The 20,050-nt window shown below is 38.8% G+C and overlaps 1 protein-coding gene across 2 annotated transcripts in view; it reads right to left on the reverse strand.

Annotated features, from left to right (window-relative positions):
• Positions 1-20,050, reverse strand: part of GNA13 (G protein subunit alpha 13) — a 40,432-nt gene that overhangs the window by 15,571 nt on the left and 4,811 nt on the right. The window lies entirely within an intron of this gene.

Raw genomic sequence — 20,050 nt, forward strand, 5'->3', positions numbered from 1 at the left:
CCGCTGTAGGAGCTTGGTAAAACCCATCTTTAAAAGTCACAGTTCTGTGTTCCCAGTTTATATATGGGCTTCTATAGGTCAACCAGGGGGTCCCCAGAATTACCAAGGGATTGCCAACAGGTGCTACTACGAATTTTAAAGTCTCACGGTGGCTGCCCATTTGCATTGCGACAGTTCCAGTGAAATGGGTTGCCGCCCCCCCCCCCGCCGTTGAACCATCCAACTGTGTGAAGATCAAAGGCTGCTGGAGGGGGAAGCTAGGCAGGTCCAAAGCAGCAACCAGATCAGGGTGAATTAGACACCTGGAACACCCAGAGTCAACTAAAGCCCAGACCTCTGCAGTTTTTGTGTAGGAGCCCAATTTCACTTTTACTGCTGAAGTGGGACAGTCAGCACTCATCATAGCATCCTCGCGCCCATCCTCCTCCACTTGCCCGCAGGTGCTCTTCATGGCAGGTGGCTGGCATTTCCCGCTGGCTCCTTAGAGTCGTCTTCAGCCTCTCCCGAGAAGTAGAATACTTCCTCAGTGTTGGCTGCACCCTTGGCTGCTGTCATCTGCCGTGAGGGGGGGGGGATTTGGCTGGCAGCTTGCCCGCTTGATCTCCAGCCTTGGCTTTTGGGCAATCAGCTGCTCGATGCCCTTCCTTTCCGCATCGGAGACACTGACCCCTCGCATAGTGCCGATCTCTCTCCTCTTCCCAGGCTCTATAGCCTGGCCGGGCAGCAGTTTCGGCACTTCGGGGTCCCCTCATGGTGGCTGGTGGTTTTTCAGGTCGTCTGGTTTGCATGAAGGTATGCTGGGCGTGCTCAGCCTTGCCGGCCAGACAGATCCATTTGTACAATGACTCTGGGTCATCTCTACAAAACGCCCACCGTAGGATGTCCCGGTTGAGTCCCTCTTTAAACCGTTCTATTAAGGTTGACTGAGACCAGTCGGGGATTTTCCCAGCTAAAGCCTTAAACTCCAGGGCGTAATCAGCTATAGACAGCTGGCCCTGGGTAAGATCCTTCAGCACCTTCTTAGCTCTTGCCTTGGCCAGAGGATCCTCAAAATGCAGCTTTAACGCCCCCATGAAGTCCTTGAAATACTCAAGTTCAGGGGAGTCAGCCTCACTGAATTGAACATACCAGTCAGCCGCTCGACCCTTCAACTTGGTGGCAATGGCAGTTATCTTAGCCTCTTCGGAAGGGAAGTATGTTCCAAACTGCCTCATGTAACTTTTAGCATTGGTTAGAAAGAAAGATAACTTGGTTGGATCCCCATCAAACTTGACAGAAAAGTCTCTCACCCCCACTCCTGTTGGAGCGGAATTGGGGCCTGCTTGAGTGGTTGGGCCCCAGGTTACAGTAGTTCTCCCTCTTCGGAGTGGGGACACTGCTGGTCAAGCTCTGCGGGGTGGAGATTCATCCCGGAGCCGTCTCCGGCCCCGCTCTGCCAGCGGTCCGGGTGGGAGGATGGGGGATGGTTGCGTGAAGTTGGGACCTCCGTCGTGCCTCCCCTGCCCCCCCAACGATAGAGACAGGTTTCTTAACATGTACTCCATCGATTCTATTTTGGCCTCCACCACTCTTAGCCTTTCAGGGGTTTGAGATTCCTCCCTCCCTCGCGTGTTAGGCAGTCTCTCCGTTGATACCGTGGTAGATTCTACGTCTGGGGTCAGCGGGAACCAATACTTCCAGGACGCCTGGGATGTCCCTGGCTGGGTTCTCCCATTTCATCCCAGGTGATCAACTCTGCAGGCGATTTGCTGGGTGCCGGTTGCTCTGGTTCTCCCCCATCATCAGATTCCTCCACCTCAGGGCTGGAACTCGAATCCTGCCGGAAATCTGAAGGTTCTGGGGTGAGGCTCAGTTCTCCGCTCTTGACCGTCGACTCAGGCATCAAGCTAGCCGGCTCCTCAAGTCCCCCGGTCATGAGCTTGGACTCGGCCATTGTTAACTATTTTCCCTCACAAGAAACTGATCTTGGTAGGAGCTAACGGTACAACTTTGGTGATTCTCAGCTTTATGTAATGAATGCCTATTCTAAAACACTCTCAGACTCATGAGCAGGAATTCAAAGATATCTGATTTATTAAAGAATAGCATGCAGGATCACAAAGAAAGCTGAGAATGATAAAAGCGCACCAAATGCAAACTAAAAACCCTCGGTGCAAACGAGATCCCTCCCCCCGTAGAATCTTCCCAAGTTCACAATCCCAGGTGCTCCTAACGGCTTCTGATGGTCTGCGGGAAAAGTCCTTGAACAGAGCACATAACCCAAACACATTCCATTGAAATGAACACAGATACAGAGCTTGGTACAAGGTTTCACAGCAGCTTCTTCCCAAACAGAAACGCGCGTCAGCGCCATGGCATGTGAAACGTTACGATGTACAGTGCACATTGAAACAGTGAACATGACAGATGGCTTCTAAGGATAGCAAGGAATGTAGAAATTTAGATTTCTTTTTCTTTTCTCTTACATTTATTTTGTTACTACTATTTTTCTGTGCTTTGCATAATACAGTTTATTCTGAAAGATAAAAGCATGATTGGTATGTATGTATGTATTAGAAGGGCCTTCACTTTTCTTAGTTAATAGTCCTCAAAAAAAAGTATGCAGCATTTGCATCCAAAGCAGGCAATGGTGTTTCAGATACAATGCTGACAATCCCTCTGTATCTGTCAGCTGATCCTTAAAGAATCCATGCCTTTTCCAAGGTCTGCACAGAAACCGTGCAGGCTCAGGAAAACACAAATATCCTAAAACTACACTGCTCCCATGTGATTTGAAAACTCACTCCAAGCAAGCTTTGGCTAACCTAAAAACAAATTTTAAAAAATCATAGATTAATATTATGGGTCAATTAGAGGCACACAACAAACAAATAAATTTGTCAAACTGGAAATGGATGTTTCTACCTCACAGCAAGTATTCCAATGTTATTCTGATATTACTAAAATAACATTGGAATGCTTACTGTGAGTGTTCCAAACTCAAAATTATTGTTTTGAGCTCAGAATATCTGTTTTGTCTTCTGTCCATCCTAAAGCCCTCCTTGATCTCTCCATGGAGTTCAATACCATCGGCCATGGTATCCTTCTGGATCAGCTTGGGGGTTGGAAGCAGGGAATGCTGTCTTACAGTGGGTCTCTTTCCTCCAGGATAAGTTCTAGTTGGTACTGGGGGTGTATTCTGAGACCCCTGCTTTGGGGAGTGCCTCAGGGCTCTCCCCTCTTCTTTTTAACATTTACATGAGGCTAATGAGGGAGGTTATCCATTGATCCAAGGTGCAGTATGATCAATATACTGATGTTACTGAATTGTACATCTCTGCTCCCAGCCATTCAAGTGAAGCTATCAAGGTTCTATCCCAGTATCTGCAGGCTGTGGGGTTCTGGATAAGGAAGAACAAGTTTCGGTCTACCCTTCCAAGTCTGAATGAAGTGGCTATTGGAAGTGGAGAAATTTCATCTTTGAATCTGGGCAGAATTGCACTGCTTCACTCAAATATCATGTGCAGTCTGGGGGTCCTCCTGGACTCACAGCTCCTGTTTGAAGAGAAGGAAGCAGCTATGGCTAGGAATGCCTTAGCACAGCTTTTTCTTGTATACCAGTTGCATCTGTTCTTGGATCAAGGGTGCTCTTCATGCCTTAGTCAGCTCCTAGTTGAATTACTGCAAAACGTTCTATATGGGGCTGCCCTTGGAGACCATTTGGAAGCTTCAGCTGGTCCAGAATGCAGTGGCATGGGCAATTATGGGTGTCTCATACCCACATAACACCTGTACTCTGTGAGCTGTAGTGCTTCCCAATAGCCTTCCCAATCACCCACACAACAGCCTTTTCATCACCTATACAGCCCCACATGTATAAGGCTAGGTTAACTGCAGATCCGCCTGCTCCTGAAGGTGTTTGCCTGTCCCACACATTCTGACAGAAAGGGCACACTCCAGGTCCCTTCATTCAAAAAATGTCATCTTATGGAACTCAGAAGGTGTGCCTTCTCTGTGGGGACCCCTGCCCTTTGGAATCATCCTCCCCCAGACATAAGGTTGACCCCAAACCTGCAGGCCTTTAGGAGGGTAGTTATGTACTGGCTCTTCCCCCAGGTTTTGGGATCAGACTGAACTGAGTCCCAATAGGTAAGTTGTAGAAGTTTTAAGTTCTGTCTCCCATTTTATTACTATGTTTTAATGACATATGTTATTTTATATTAATTCATTATGGTTTTGTCTTTTTGTACACCACACATAGTTTGAGTTGGCCATATAAATGCATGACTAAATAAATAAATGTACACACTTCTTGTAAGATCGGAACACTGAAGTCACATCAGCAATGCATTATAGAAACAGATTCTTCATGAAGATGAACGCTATGGGAAATTTATTTATTTAGTAATATTTCTGATTATTTTTTTCCCACAGCCCTGCAACTTTGGACTAGGGAAAAAGCGTTCCTGTTAACTTCAGAGTAAAGTGATTAAGATTTTAAAAAGTGTTTGAAGAAAGAGAACTATTAGGGAAAGTTGTAAGTAACTATAGCAGAACACTAGGAAAATAAAAGAAAAGCATGGGTTTAGGGTATTACAGCTATATAGCTATTTGTGAGAGAGGTTTTTTGGGAGGAGTGCCTTCGAGTCAGTGTTGCCTCCTGGCAACTTCTTGGACAAGTCCCTGCAGTTTTCTTGGCAAGATTTCAGAAGTGGCTTGCCCTGGCCTCCTTCCTAGGGCTGAGAGAGTGTGATTGGTCCAAGGTCACCCAGCTGGTTTTGTGCCTAAGGTAGGACTAGAATTCATGGTCTCCTGGTTTCTACCCTGGTGCCTTAACCACTACACCATCTGGCTCTCTGAGACACTGATATACTAACAATATTTGATCTAGAACACAATGTACAAACAATGTCCATTACTGTATCTATATATATTCTGCTTCTTTCAGAATATGAAAAAAAGCACTCAGTGTAAATAATGGACCTGCAGTGTGCTAGATATGAATTTAAACATGCAGGTAGCCCTTGGTTAATGACTGTTTGTTCAGTGACCATTCAAAGTTATGATGGCACCGAATGAGGAGACTTAAGACCCAGTCCTCTAAATTGCAGAAGTCATAGCATCCCCACAGTCATGTGATTGCAATTTGGGTGCTTGGCAATGGGCTTGCAATTATGACAGTTGCAGTGTCGCATGGTCACCATTTGCGACCTTCCCTACTGGCTTCCAACAAGCAGAGTCAATTGGGGAAGCTGTCAGGAAGTCGCAAATGGCAATCACATAACGTGACACTTAATGACCATACAGGATTCATTTAACGACCACAACTGGAACTGCCAGAATTGCCATCATAAGCCGGTGCGGTCATGTAATGTTGTACTTTACAGCTGCATTGCTTAGCGATGGAATTCCCAGTCCCAATTACAGTCATTAACTGAGGACTACCTGTACTGCTATGACTCTCAATTTATCACTTCTGGGCTAGTTTTCAGTGAAAATTCCTTCAAATCTCCTTGACACTGCTTTTAGTAGAAACAATAACAGCAAACAGAGAGTGAACTGTCAGTCATGCTTTTATCAACTAGACTAGATTCCTTATCTTTCTTTGTAGAGGCCATTAAAATCAACTATTTTGTCAGATGAACAGCAATACTGTTCTGCCCATGGATGAATGTGTACCACTACTGTCCTCTAAGCTTTGCATGCAGAGGTAGGACAGAGAATACATACAAATTTCCATATATACAGTTTTTACAATGTAGTCTGTTACCATGGCTTAAGTTTTTGTGTTGTGCATGTGTGTATTAATACATAAAAAAACAAGGACTGAAAATACCAAATATTCCCAAAGTTCTTTCATATCAATGGACTTAAAGCTTCATTTACCCTTCAGCATTTTTCCCACAGTTCTCTTATCTTTACCTAACACAGTTACTTCTAGCAAAATTGTTTTTAATTTGATTTTATTTGGCATATACTTAATTTACTATTCACCAACTTAACAATTCCTTGGTCTGGCTTGTTGTAGGTAAAGGTTTCCCTTGACATTAAGTCCAGTCGTGTCCGACTCTAGGGGGCGGTGCTCATCTCCGTTTCAAAGCCGAAGAGCCGGCGTTTGTCCGTAGACACTTCCGTGGTCATGTGGCCGGCATGACTACACGGAACGCCATTACCTGCCCGCCGAAGCGGTACCTATTAATCTACTCACATTGGCATGTTTTTGAACTGCTAGGTTGGCAGGAGCTGGGACTAGCAACGGGAGCTCACCCCGTCACGCGGATTTGAACCACCAACCTTCCGATCGGCCGGCTCAGCAGCTCAGCGGTTTAACCTGCAGCGCCACCGCGTACTGGATGATATAACTCATAAAATTATAGCATTTTATTTACTCTTCAAACTGGATTTCAAACACAATTCAAGGCTGAGTGCAAGATATATTATTCTCCTTCAGTACAAACATAACTAAATCATTAGCAAATGGCCATGCTATTTTTGCTTACACTATATATTTCCTCTTTTAACATTTCCTGTGCTTGCATGACATTTTAAAAACAAACTAAGCCATGATAAAGAACCAAATCTTGCAAAAAATATTTTGGAACTACACTACACTACACTACACTACACTACACTACACTACACTACACTACACACTACACTACACTACACACTACATTACACTACACTACACTAATATTATTATTTTATCTATCTATCCATCCATCCATCCATCCATCCATCCATCCAACTTCCCACAAGAGAAGCTGTGTAAGAACATTATTCAGATAAGCACTTACACACTGCAGCAATCTAGAACACCAGAAAAAAAGAAAAAGATCATCTGCACAGCACCTTCCAACAAAATGGATACCTGCTCGACTTTATCAAAAAATGCCTCACCACCCAACCCACTACAACCCAACCAATGGAAACTATGAAAAGGATAACACTGCCATACATCAGAAACATCTCAGAAACCACCAACAGACTATTACAACCACATGGCATCACCATAGCACATAAACCAACTAAAACTCTTCAAAACATATTAAGCAACCCAAAAGACCCAATAGCCCAAGAAGAAAAAACAGGAGTTATTTACAACATACAATGCAAAGACTGTAACAGCCACTATGTAGGACAGACAGGCAGAAGACTAGCAGAGCGCATCCACCAACACCAACTAGCAGTCAGAAGACCCGATGAGAACTCCTTAATCTCACAACACATGGACAGACTCAACCATAGTTTCAACTGGGAAACTGAGCATCCTAAACCAAGCCAAATCCAAAAATGCCAGAGAATTCCTGGAAGCCTGGGACTCAGACAAAGCAGCCATCAAGAGACACATAGAGGTAAACAACATTTACATACCATTCAAAAGAGACAATAGAAAAGCCAAAAGACCAGTACATTCCCTTGCCAGCAATTAACACCCAGATATGCAAAAATCAGCACTAGGATTAACACCAGATGAACCATCAAACAGCGCAATGCACCCTAATCAAGGAACTATTAACTCAGGCAATCAACCAAGCAGCAAACAACAGCCCAATCAAAAAACTCCCAAGGAGAGAACAATACCCCCACCAACACAAGCAGGGCAAGCCACGGTATATAAACTGAGAGCAAAGCCCACTCCCCCTTTGCACTGAAGATGTTGTCTAGTCTGGCAATGAAACGTCTGCAAGAAAACAACAAGGCTCAGAGAGCACCAAAGACTCCACATATATGTATATGTATATGTTTAGTTTCAAAGAGACCATAAAAACTAACACAAACTAATACAGAATAAAAAGAACAAAGAGAGAAAGAAAAAACAAAAGTGCAGAAAAAAAGGATAAAAAGAAATAAAAAGAAGCTTCCGATTTCCTTTGCAGCAAATACAAGTATGATTACAAAGTAATTTCTTACTCTGTGATTTTATTATCTGAAATGTTAATGTTGGAAAAAGGTTATCTGAGCTACACAGTATTAGAAACTGTCAAATGAAAATTTATACTATTAATTGAGAACTTTGAAAAATGCTGAAATAGAGCTACTGTATTTACTTTTTAAATTGCATCTTTTTCTTCTTTTCTCATGCCCCACATGACAAAATATAAGTTTATCCAAATTTTCAAAAAACCAGTATGTCAAAACTACATAATATACCATCCTGTCTACTGAAACTTTCATGCCCTTCTTCCAAATCTCTTAGAAGTACCTGAATGGCCACTACTTGAAGAGTAATATTTTTATGCACCTTTGTATACCATTAATTAAAGATTAAGTTATATCCTGTGCTTTTTTTACTCTCTGGTCCTAAACTTTCTGCTTTTGGACAAATCTACTTGCAGTATAGTCCTTAATGCCTATGGCTTCTAAGCAAAGAGAGGTATTTACTACTGTCTTTACCTTGACAGTCACTAATGGTTTCCTTTGAAGATGCATTCTGTCGAGGCAGTATTTTGCTATGTTGCTAAGTCTACAATTAAGTACAGCAGGACTGAAGGACTAACAGCCTTTGCTTCTAAAAGTTACCCATAATGAAATAAAGTAAAATGCCATATATCTATATTTATATCTTTGCCTCATAAAATATTTGGTGACAAGTAACAGGCAGACAACTGGCAATATTTGATTATCACATGACCACTGTGCTCTAAGTATTTTGACATAAATACATACAATATTAAAAAATAAAAGCACCTAACATCCTATCACACTTTAAAATAACCAGCAAGAATAAAGTGATCTGGATCATAATTTCTGAGATCACAAGGATAAGAAATTATGTGCCTTCACATCATTACTGCCAAAGAAGATGAAGGATAACTTGAAATAAAAACCAAAATGCAACTTTCACCCCTGAGAATGGAGTGGCCAGATTTTGCTGACATTAACAGAAGGTGCAGTGCACTACAGTATACCTGTAAGATCTTTGCAATATTCCAAGTCATCTTTCAATTAATCAAGCACAGCTCTGTATTAAACAGGCCTAAGAAATTAACTATTAAGTCCAAAAGAGGTACAGTATCTCCCGAACATACTGAAGCAGAATAAACATGAGGCAAACAATCCTGCTCCGCCTTTTCTTTCCATGCTCTATTTCATTTATGCACGTACCTGAGATGACTGTATTACTCAGCTCATCATTAAATTAGATTCATATGTAGAAAGTAGAAATCACTTTAATGGAGTGTAGCAAACAGTATAGTGAAAAAGTTGCGAATAAAGGTTCCCGCACTTTCTCCCAGTTAAGCAGCCCAATGAAACTTAACCCCCTCCCCCTTCTTTGGTATGCAGCCCCTTCTTCGTGCCAGTCAGTTCAGTTCTGTGCAGATGTCTCCAATGGCTTGGCAGCTCGACCTTGGATGCCAGAGATAGTCCAAACAAGGTGGTTTCACACTCCTGACATGTCCCCCTCCCACCTTCCTGACCCGCAAATCCCTACATGTGTTGACTTCAATCATGCATGTGAATCCGATCAGATGTTCTGGGAACGTTTGATCTGGGAGCATGACAGTACACCATTGAAAATATTTAGATTTCTGAGTCTCAAGTTCACTGTGGTTTTCATTAATTGGGGATCTTGTATATCAGGTGAGGTATATAAAAATTCAAATCCAAATGATTGCAATGTTTTGCTGTTATTAGGAAGCAGCAAAACATCTAACAACAGGAGCCTTTTTGCACATGACAAAGAGATTGGAAGCAAGAATTTAAACATTTACTGCTCTTAGAATTGCTGATCTTATTATTGCATAACTTCATATGCCTGCAGCTGAAGAGTTTATAAGCCTAAAAGGCTTTTGCTTATTTATTTTTATAAGCAACTAATTCAGACATAATTTGAAAGAATTACAAGCACATCAATAGCAAGTACACAGAAACAAGAGTGAGTATTATCCAGTACCAGAAGTCTGCTTAAAGATAAAATTAACCAGGCTGCTTATCCAGAACTCAACTACAAACTTGGAGTGACAATCTGTCATAACACTCTGATATCTTCGCAGCCTTAAGGTAAGGGAAGGAACAGCAATTATGAAATATGAAACTCTTAATACATATTTACATAATATGATAGATGGTACAGAGAATTCAGCTATACTGCTGCTCTGAAATGTTACATCCCAAATTAGAGGTTTATTTTACCCATAGAAAGAGAAAAGAATTCATACCAAAGCTGCTAATTTGAGAGGTTTCATCTGTAAATAACATATGAATATGTGTTTATACTTGTATAAATTACAGTCAAACTTTTGTTAGCATGTTTACAAATCTGATATGGAATTTATTCTAAAGTGAAGTGGCAGTTATTTTTAATAAATAATGACAGATTATTTTTTTTACAGTATATAAAGGTTCACATAAGGCACTTATAACTCTGCTAGCACATCTCACAACTCTGCTACAATATGCTTGGAATTATTTTATTAATTGACTGTGCTTCTTAATTTACAGTGAATTTACATGGGCAGAAAATCAAATGCTGCAAAGTTTTAAAAGTACGAAGTATAAAGTAAATAAAATTTAAGTAGACACAGAGTATCATACTAAATGCAGTTCAGGTAAACCGGTTAATATAATGGATTGGCATTAAGTATGCATCAATAGTTCATTAGTATTTACATCAGAAAACCAAAAATTGTTAGAAAATTTCTGGTTAATTTCCCATCATTTCCGTTCAGAGATGCATTCAGAGATGCACAACCTGGTGTCTCACGAATTGCATGGAAGCACTGAAAATGGGTGTAATTCAGGGGGAATGGAATGGAGTGGTCTCCCCTCAACTGGACAGGACTTCTGAGAAAAATATTCATGTTACTCAGGGTAAATTACCAAAAGTCTTCGCTATGACAAATATGAATTGTATGTTATTTCAATTATGTTAAGACATGGAATGAAGTTAAAAAAGACATGTCAAGATGGGACAAATTACAATTGTCACTGTTGGGTAGAATTTCTGTGATTAAGATGAATGTTTTACCTAGAATATTGTTGTTGTTTCAGACAATACCTGTTTTGACAACTGATGTACCATTTAAACAGTGGCAGAAGGATATATCTAAATTTGTATGGCAGGGGGAAAAAAAGCCATGAGTTAAATATAAGGTACTAGCAGATGCAAAGGAAAGAGGAGGATTGGGTCTACCAGACTTGAAATTATATTTTGCTGCCTGCTGTTTAGTTTGGATGAAGAAGGGGTGTTGTTAAGAAATAGAATGTTACTGGAGTTAGAAGGACATGATCTGAGATTTGGGTGTCATGGATATTTATGGTATGACACAGCTAACATGAATGTAGATTTCAAAAATCATTATATCAGGCAGGCCATTCTTAAGAGTATGGAATAAATACAAACTTAGGTTTTGCCTGAAAATACCTTCGTGGCTTTCAGCACAAGAACCATTTTAAAGACAAGAAATGATAAGCAAACATAAATGGTTAACCTACCGTGATGTACTAGAATTTTCTCAAGGAGATTGTAAAATAAAATCAAGAGAAATTTTGACAAAGGATATCCTTGTCAATATTTTTCTTATGTACAATTATCAGAAAGATTTGAAGTGGATAAAAGATTATATGGTTTTGAACAATGTAAGATTGAGTTTGAAACAGAATTATATACTAATGATGAACATGTCATTGCTAAAATGTATCAACTTTTGTTGAAATATGAAACAGAAGTGAAAGAATGTATGATAAAATGGGCTAAAAACTTTGGTTACAATATACAAATGGAACAATGGGAAAATATGTGGCTGAAAGGATTGAAATTTACATTGTGTTCTAACCCTAAAGATAATTTTTATAAAATGATTTATTGTTGGTATTTGTCACCAGAGAAATTGTCTAGAATATATAAAGATGCTTCGAATCTTTGCTGGAAATGTGAACAGTATGAAGGGACATTTTATCATGTATGATGGATGTATAAGACAGCCAAAAAATGTTGGATACAAATACATAATTAATTCAGAAGATTTTAAAGATTAAAGTACAACTGAAACCAGAGACTTTTCTTTTGGGACTAATGGACAGGCAACTAGAAAAAAGTCATGGAACTTTGTTTTTATATATGACAACTGCAACAAGATTATACGCTCAAAAGTGGAAAGGTTCATACTACCCACAATGGAAGAATGGTTGGTGAAGATGATGGAGTCGCAGATATGGCCAAATTAACTTCTTGATCAGAGAAAAGACAATATCTACATTTATGGTTGACTGGAAACTCCTTATAGACTTTTTGCATGAAACAGGAAAAAAATGCACTAATGACTTGTGGTTTTGATGATTAGGAAAAAAGTTAGCTTTTTTTGTAATCACAGAGTAAGAGATAACTTTGTAAATATACTTATATTTGCTGCAGAGAAAATCAGAAGCTTCTTTCTATTTCTTTCTATTCTTTTTCATTGCACCGTTTTTCCTTCTCTCTTTCTTTGTTCTATTTTGTATTAGTTTTTAAAACTTTTAATAAAATTTATTTTAAAAAATAAATAAAAAATGAAAATGGGTGTAATTCACAGAAGCCTCCAAAGATCATTGCCAAATTGTAATTTTTAGTAAGACAGTAGGGTAAAATTATGAAATATATTATTGGAAAGTAAATATAATTAACTTAGATTAATTTAAATTATGTTTAAATGTAAATACAATCAAATTTAGCTTTTATCATAGCTCCATCCACTACTGTTTGGCGTGAAGGTCGAATATAGCCTTGAGTGAGTAAAAGCTACATACCCTTGACCCAGTTTGTGTGCAAATATTCCACAGCCAAGAATGCCATCTTTTTAATACCACAAGGTATTGCTAGTACAAAGACACTTACTGCTCTTTAGTTTTGCAGATCAAGGTTTACTTCAAATAAAAATAAACACATATCCTGTCTTATGTTAGTAATACAATTATGCTTTGAAAGTTAATTACACATTGAAAATTCACTAAAAAAAAAAGAAATTATACTTCCCCTACAGTCCCTTGTAGAAACTATTTGCAGTAAAAATTATTGAAGCACAGTAATATATACCGAATTAAAATATAAAACATATGCACTTATATAGGGAAGGCCTGTGTGAACAGACAGGTTTTGCATCAATTTTTATATGCTGCTTTGAGAAGAACTGGACCTCACAGTCACTTTTAAAGGAGTGCTGCATTTTATGTCTTACTACAAACTGCTTCCTGAAAGCATGACATTTTATCTGTATGGCATGCATTTCCTGCTTGTACTGGAAAATACAACTTCTTTCAACTATTTCAAACCAACTTCCATGAGATCAGAAAAGGAGAGCTGCAAAAATTTAAATGTATTAATAGTCCAATATAACCTGTAGTCCCTTAGTAAAGGCAAAAGAAAACTCAGAATGGAGCTACTATCCCAAGCTGGGTTCATTTCAAGATGTATACAAGCACTTTTTCAACTTGTTTCAAACTTCTAATGCCTTAATTTTGTCCCAAATGTGTATTGAGGGATACCAAGGGAACTATTTTTCTTCATGCTGGAATGTTCTCTCATATTTCAGAATAAATTAAATTAAGAGTTTTACCACAATTTTTGAAATAGCCCAAGAAATGCATGCTTCATGATTAGGATTCAAATCCACAATCTTACCAGTTCAGCACTCTATCCATGAGGTAATAGTGCACCTCAGATACCGATACTTCTGCTTCTGACATTGTCAGTACGCATAATTTTCTGAGCTTTAAAATTCAATACATCAAGTTAAAGGGGAGGGGAGGGGGTGCACATACATGGCATCTGCTCTAGGAAAAGTATCCTAATGGTGAAAGGGGAACAAACCGATGTATTTATTTATATGTATCTATATGGCCGCCATCTCACATAGGTGACTCTAGGCGATCTGCAAGGATTAAAAGCATGAAAACCATAACATACAACCCCTGGGGTCAAAGGATAAAAGAAGTACCCCGCTCACACAAGCAAACCACCAAAAGCAATAGAGCTCACCTAAATTCCTGACCCAAATGCCTGGGCAAGATTTCAGTGCCTTATGAACGGCTAACAGGATATCTGAAGCTCTGGGGGGATACAGGCACCACTACTGAGAAGGCATGACTCCAGGGTGCCACAAGATGACATTGTTTAATTGAAGGGACCAGGAGTATACCCTCTCTGCTAGATCTGGTGGGAAGAGCAGAGACAGTGGGAGAGAGGTGGTCCCACAAATAGCCTGGCCCTATGCCATGTATGACATTATAGTACATGGCCTAGAGCCTGGCTATTTGTGGGACCACCTCTCTCCCACTGTCTTCCACTCCCACTCTTCCATGGCCTTGAATTGTATCCAGAAGCCTACTAGGAGCCAGTGCAGCTCATGGAGCAGCAGTGTTACACGGGTAACGAGAAACACAAAAAATTGCCCACGCCACTGCATTCTGGGCCAGCTGCAACTTCCGAGTGCTCTTCAAGGGCAGCTCGATGTACAACGTGTTACAACAATCCAAATGGGAGGTGACAAGGCATAAGTTACCATGGGTAAGACCTGGGGGTCAGAGCTTCCCTCTTCCTGTGGAGTACTTCCCTCTCCCCATGGAGCATCCCTACTGCTCCAAAGAGATGAGGGATCCAGATTTTCAGAAAGCACAACTGATAAGTGACAAGGGAATAGAGAATCGGCAAATGTCTCTACCCTTTCTTCTGGCAAAGGTGTTCACTGAGCACAGTACTATTTAAGGAACACTTGTATGGGGCAGGAAGGGAGATGACTGGGTTGAAAATAGAAGTGAACTAGTTTAAAATCTGATCTATATCACAGCACTTACACTAGCAGTAATATAGTCTCGAATAGATTTTTTTTTTAAAAAAAAAGCTCAATTTCAGGTATATCCATGCTGAAGGAATCCATGTCATTATGTGTCTTGTTATGTGTTGTTTTAACTTTTCTTACTGGTATGGAATATGCAGTACTCAGTCATTTGTGATTGCAACCACATATAAGCCTAATTTATTTATTTTGTGTGTGTGTGTGTGTGTGTGTGTGTGTGTGAGAGAGAGAGAGAGAGAGAGAGAGAGAGAGAGAGATCAAAAGAAAAAATAGCTTAGAATGTAACTGATAAGCTTATAACTGAATTCAACCTGGAGATTTAAAATATGCTGCAGGTTAAAGGCAGTTTTCTGAAACACTGAAAACATGAACAGTTGATCATGTAGAAGAATAACATGAAACAATGCTTTATGGTACCTTGTCATTCAGTTTTTATTACTTATATTTGTCAGGGACAGGGGAAGTGAAAGGGAAGGGAAAGACTATGATGCAAGAAGTTAGTGCAAAGAAGCAATTCATACTTCTGAACTTGGCTGGATTTTTAAGATAGAACAAGTCACATGTGCCTGTCTGTGCTCAGACTACTAAATTTCTGAGCAGGAAGAAGTGGTGGAGGATGTGCAACGATGAATCTCTTTCCTCCGCTTCCTCTAACATGCTGAGAAAATTCAAAATATATTGTGAGTAGCAATATGTTTACCTTTCAGAGCAAGCAATATCACAGCTGAAATGTAGAAAACAACTCTCTAAAACCAGATATAGGAATATCCTGTGAAAATGCCCATACTGCAAAACAGTCAAGTAAGTTTTAATGCACTGTTATAACAAGTAGTCTGAAAGGCAAACATAATCCTGAAGTTGTGGAAAGTCACAGCAATTTAGGTATGGCTTTGAAATGTGCCACGATATACCTTCGCTTTCTGAGATTTCTTCTCATTGTTTCTGCCCCAGTCCTTTATTGTCCTTTCATTCCCAACTATTATAACAACTGAAAATATCTATTCAGAGGCACATTCATTCCAGTACCAGCCATGCCAAAACATATCCAACTTGTTATCATTTCCCTAGAGTTAAGAATGGGCAGTCTATCCTCATGCTCATCTCCTTAGTGACATGAGGCAAGACAGAACAGCTTATTCCCTTCCTATCCAGGTGCAATAACATTAATATTAAAAGCATTAATATTTTACTGCTATTACAGAGTATGCATTCCATACTGTGGTTGTAATCCTTTTCTGTTGTGTTAATTCTAAAACTGAACATCTCTTGTAATGACTTAACCTTTATAGTTTTGTGTTCAATTATGGGCTACAGAAACAGCGTGTATTGTTTTATCACATATAACAAGTGCTTTTCCAAAGACAGGTAAAGTGACAAATGAAAGGTCAGCAACTGAATACATGGTTAATGGAAAATTTTCCCACTGTTGTTCACAGTTAAGTAGGCTGATACTGTTTCATAATAAAAACATTCAACTTGCCTAAGATAATATAGATTGGGACGAACAATTCCATTGTTTTGGCAAGAATCGTTTTTTAAAACTTGCATTTATTTAGGAAATTATTTGGCTTTCAAACAATTCTTAAGATTGCATTAGTAAGGGATAGCACCAAAACATCAGAACTTCTTTATTTTCATATACACTGCTGCAGTTCATACACTGCATCTGATGGGACCAGAGCATATTGCTGAGGAAATCTGACTTACTACTCATATTTTAAAATAATTCACATTATTGGGGGAGGGGGCACTAAGGACTGATAAGTAGCCATTTCACACATGCAAGTAGGTTGGAATTAGGGGAAGCTTTAGATATTTCTTTGTTGTTTGTTTCGTTGTTGCTTTAACTGTGATATACTTACCTGTTTCCCATTTTAAAAAGGCATAAACATGTAATGCCAATTTCCAGAAATCATGGTCAATGGCAGTAATGCAGTTGGAAAATTTTCTAGCATTTTACTTCCTTGGAAAATTTCCACATGCCACCATATGAGGAAAATTATTCTACATAAATTAAATTTGTTTGCTTATAATTTTTTTCCAGAAAATTTTCCAATTCAACATTTTTTGGGGAGAAAAAAACCATCATTTATCAAAGATGACCCTGAAAACCACAGAAAAGGGAAATAATAGGCTCATGTAGTGCTAAATGTAGAGGTTGCTCCTGCTCCAAATGAAAAAAAGTCCACTTCAAAATTTGGTGTTTAATACATTTACTCATGCACAAAGCTGTTCCATTAGGAAAAAATACAAATAAAGCGTAAAGTACAGCAGCAGAGTAGAAGCAAAGTAAGGTCAGTAATCAGATTAAACAGAAATATGAAGCAAGATTCATAGTCTTAAGCTTAAAAACTAGTAAGGGCATTTAGCTACTTTTGTGGGACTCTGTCATTATTACATCCAATAGTTGTTTAAATACTTAAATCAAGCCACAGCAAGAGTTCTGACACATTAATGTTCTCATTTAAATGGCAAAGAGAGCAGGAAAGAAGTTTGGGCTGTCAAAACATTCAAGAGCCATGAAACTGTAGACTAGCCTTTTCTAATTGACATTTTCCAATTATGGCTTTAGCTCCCAAAAGTATCAGCAATGACCAAACTGCCTGAGTAATTTTTGGATTTGAAAACCAGAGATCTGGAGGAACTAAGGTTGGAGAAGCTGCTTTCCATCATTCAAACAATAACAGAAATGGCTTTGCATTTCTTTTTCTCCACCTACTCCAAATCCAGTGTAAAGTTAGTTAAAAGAACAATAAATACAGAGGCTACCTCTTCCCAAGTTATCTCAAAAGCACCTCATATAACCATGTAATGTTTAATTTTCTATTTTCACATTTATACATTAAAGGCACTTCATTTTTGATCTATTTTGTATACTGTTGGTTTAGGTTTTGATCCAATGATACCCTGTGCAAGCAGAAAGTCACTTTCCCTCATACATTCCATTTCAATCAATTCTGCTTTCCTTATAACACATCCCATGGCACTGCGGAGCCTTTTCAACTTCAGAAAATTTTCAAAGATTCTAGTGGGACAACTGTATTAGCAGGGAAAAAAAAGTCCAACACCACTTTTGACATATACTATAATACAAGATAAACAACATGGCATTTATAGAACCAATATATTTGCAGAGGCATTATCTTTGCATGCTGGTCCTATCTGATATTTTAAAGAGACTTTTAATTTAAAAACAATTACATGGAAAGCCAGCAACTGCAAGGCAAGTTATCCATAGGCCTCACATCAACTTAGTAAATAAGGTGGGCAATTAGAAATATCCCAGAAAAGAGGCAAAGGTAAGCTGGGTGGTAGAAAACATTCTGGAGAACCAAAGCAGTAGTATGGAGATACCTCAAAGGTTTACCTCCTGATGGATGAATGTTTTGTGACTGCCCATCTCACTCCAAGAAAGCTATTTTATGAAAGCATCCAATGTATGTTCTCAAAATTCCAAAATCCCACTCTCCCCCAAAATTACTTATTTTTGCTGTAAAATCAATGCTGTTCATTTCAATTATAGATGTGGATATATAAAAAATACAATAGTAATAGTTCTTGTGTAAAGCCAGGTTTGGCATTATAGTAGTGAAACATCGATATTTGTTTCCCATTTAACACCTCAGAGCCAGAATTGATTCTGATTTAATTCTTATATAGCAGACATGGTTGGCCCTGAGGAAAAATCTGAAATTAGCCTTTGGCCTATGCATTCCCACCTCTTCAGCTCTCTGATTTGCTAGAAATCCATTAAGAAGACAAATCTAAATTATGAGCCATAGCTTGAGCAAAGTTTGCAGAAGAAATACATAGCTTATCATTTCAAGATATGATATGTACTAAAGAAAATATAATTGAATCTGACTGCATGGTCCAATAAAGGAAGAATGAACGCTTGTGGCAGATTCTCAAACCTTTGAAAGAGATTCAGAGCATTGGCTATGTACATGGGACCTGACATAAAATGTTCTTGTGTAGCTAGCTCCTGCTCAGCATTCAGGTCAACAGGCCATCTTTTCTTTCCAAAGTATTCCATAATCTTCTACATACTCCCTTTCCTCTTATAGATCTTTTCTATTTTAATTTTCCCAAGGACACTCAGCATTCTATGGCCAATAAACATGGGCATTCTCATTATATAGTTTGGATTTCTTTTTTTCCTCCTCCTAGTTATTTCCCTTATTTTCAATTCTTCCTACTTCTGCAAAATGTGGGTCTTTTTAAGTACTCTAGTTCTTGCTCCTCAATTCTCACTAATTCTATTCTGGCTACTCAGCTGTCACTATGCAGCATATGGGTTTGCTAGTACCATAAAATAAAATATTTTTTGAGGGGAATGCTCCTATTGAGGATTTCAGTCTACCAGCCATACCTCTTTTCAGAATATGTATTAAAGATAAGAACTCTTGCTATATAAAGATCCACACTCAGAAAAACTTACTATCACGAGAGAACAAAATCACATTAAATATGTATCAGGCTACTTGCTGTACAAGTTTGGGGAGACCCTCCAAAGTTAATTTCAGACCAAGGGGGCAGAGAACCAGGAAATTCTATTGCACAATGGAAGTACATTCAATAAACACTGGATATAGCCTTTAAAGATATGGAAACAAGTTTTCAACTTGCTTCCTGTTCTCTAGTGCAAATTTGATTTATAACAATGTATTCAACACTCACAGACTACAAGCTTTCAGTATAACCTACATGCTTTTGTACAATAAATCTCCCAACTATAGAATATTATGAAGAATACTCTATGCCATTAAAGTAAATCTTCATGTATAATGCACAGATGCTACAATCAACCACCTACATGCTCTTGCTTACTATTATAGCAGCAACTGTAACATTATTCATAGTTAAGTGCTTGGGAACAAATTACATAACAAGCTCAAACCATTCTGCCTATTTTTCCTATTGGAGAAAAAATGTTCCCACTCATCTCCAGATAACCTCTGCCTGTTAATGCTATTCATACATCTATTTTAATCAAACATACAGTGCACATGTAATTTAAAATGATTAGCTATTATTTTTCTTGAAGAATTGCTATAAAGATTAGGAACTTGACCAGCAAGTGTATTTCTGACAGTAAATCGGATTCTTAATACTTACCCCTATATCATACCCAATTCTACACATATGTTCTATTGATGACTGATTTTTCTGAGTACCAAGTATCCAGGAATTCCCTAACATTTTTGGATTTGGCATGATTTAAAATGTTAAAGAATTTCTCAGTTGAAACTGTAGGTGAGTCTGTCCATGTGTTGCAAAATGTTAACATACCATTT

This window comes from Candoia aspera, chromosome 2 (genome assembly GCF_035149785.1).
Source record: "Candoia aspera isolate rCanAsp1 chromosome 2, rCanAsp1.hap2, whole genome shotgun sequence".
Classification (NCBI taxonomy): domain Eukaryota; kingdom Metazoa; phylum Chordata; class Lepidosauria; order Squamata; family Boidae; genus Candoia; species Candoia aspera.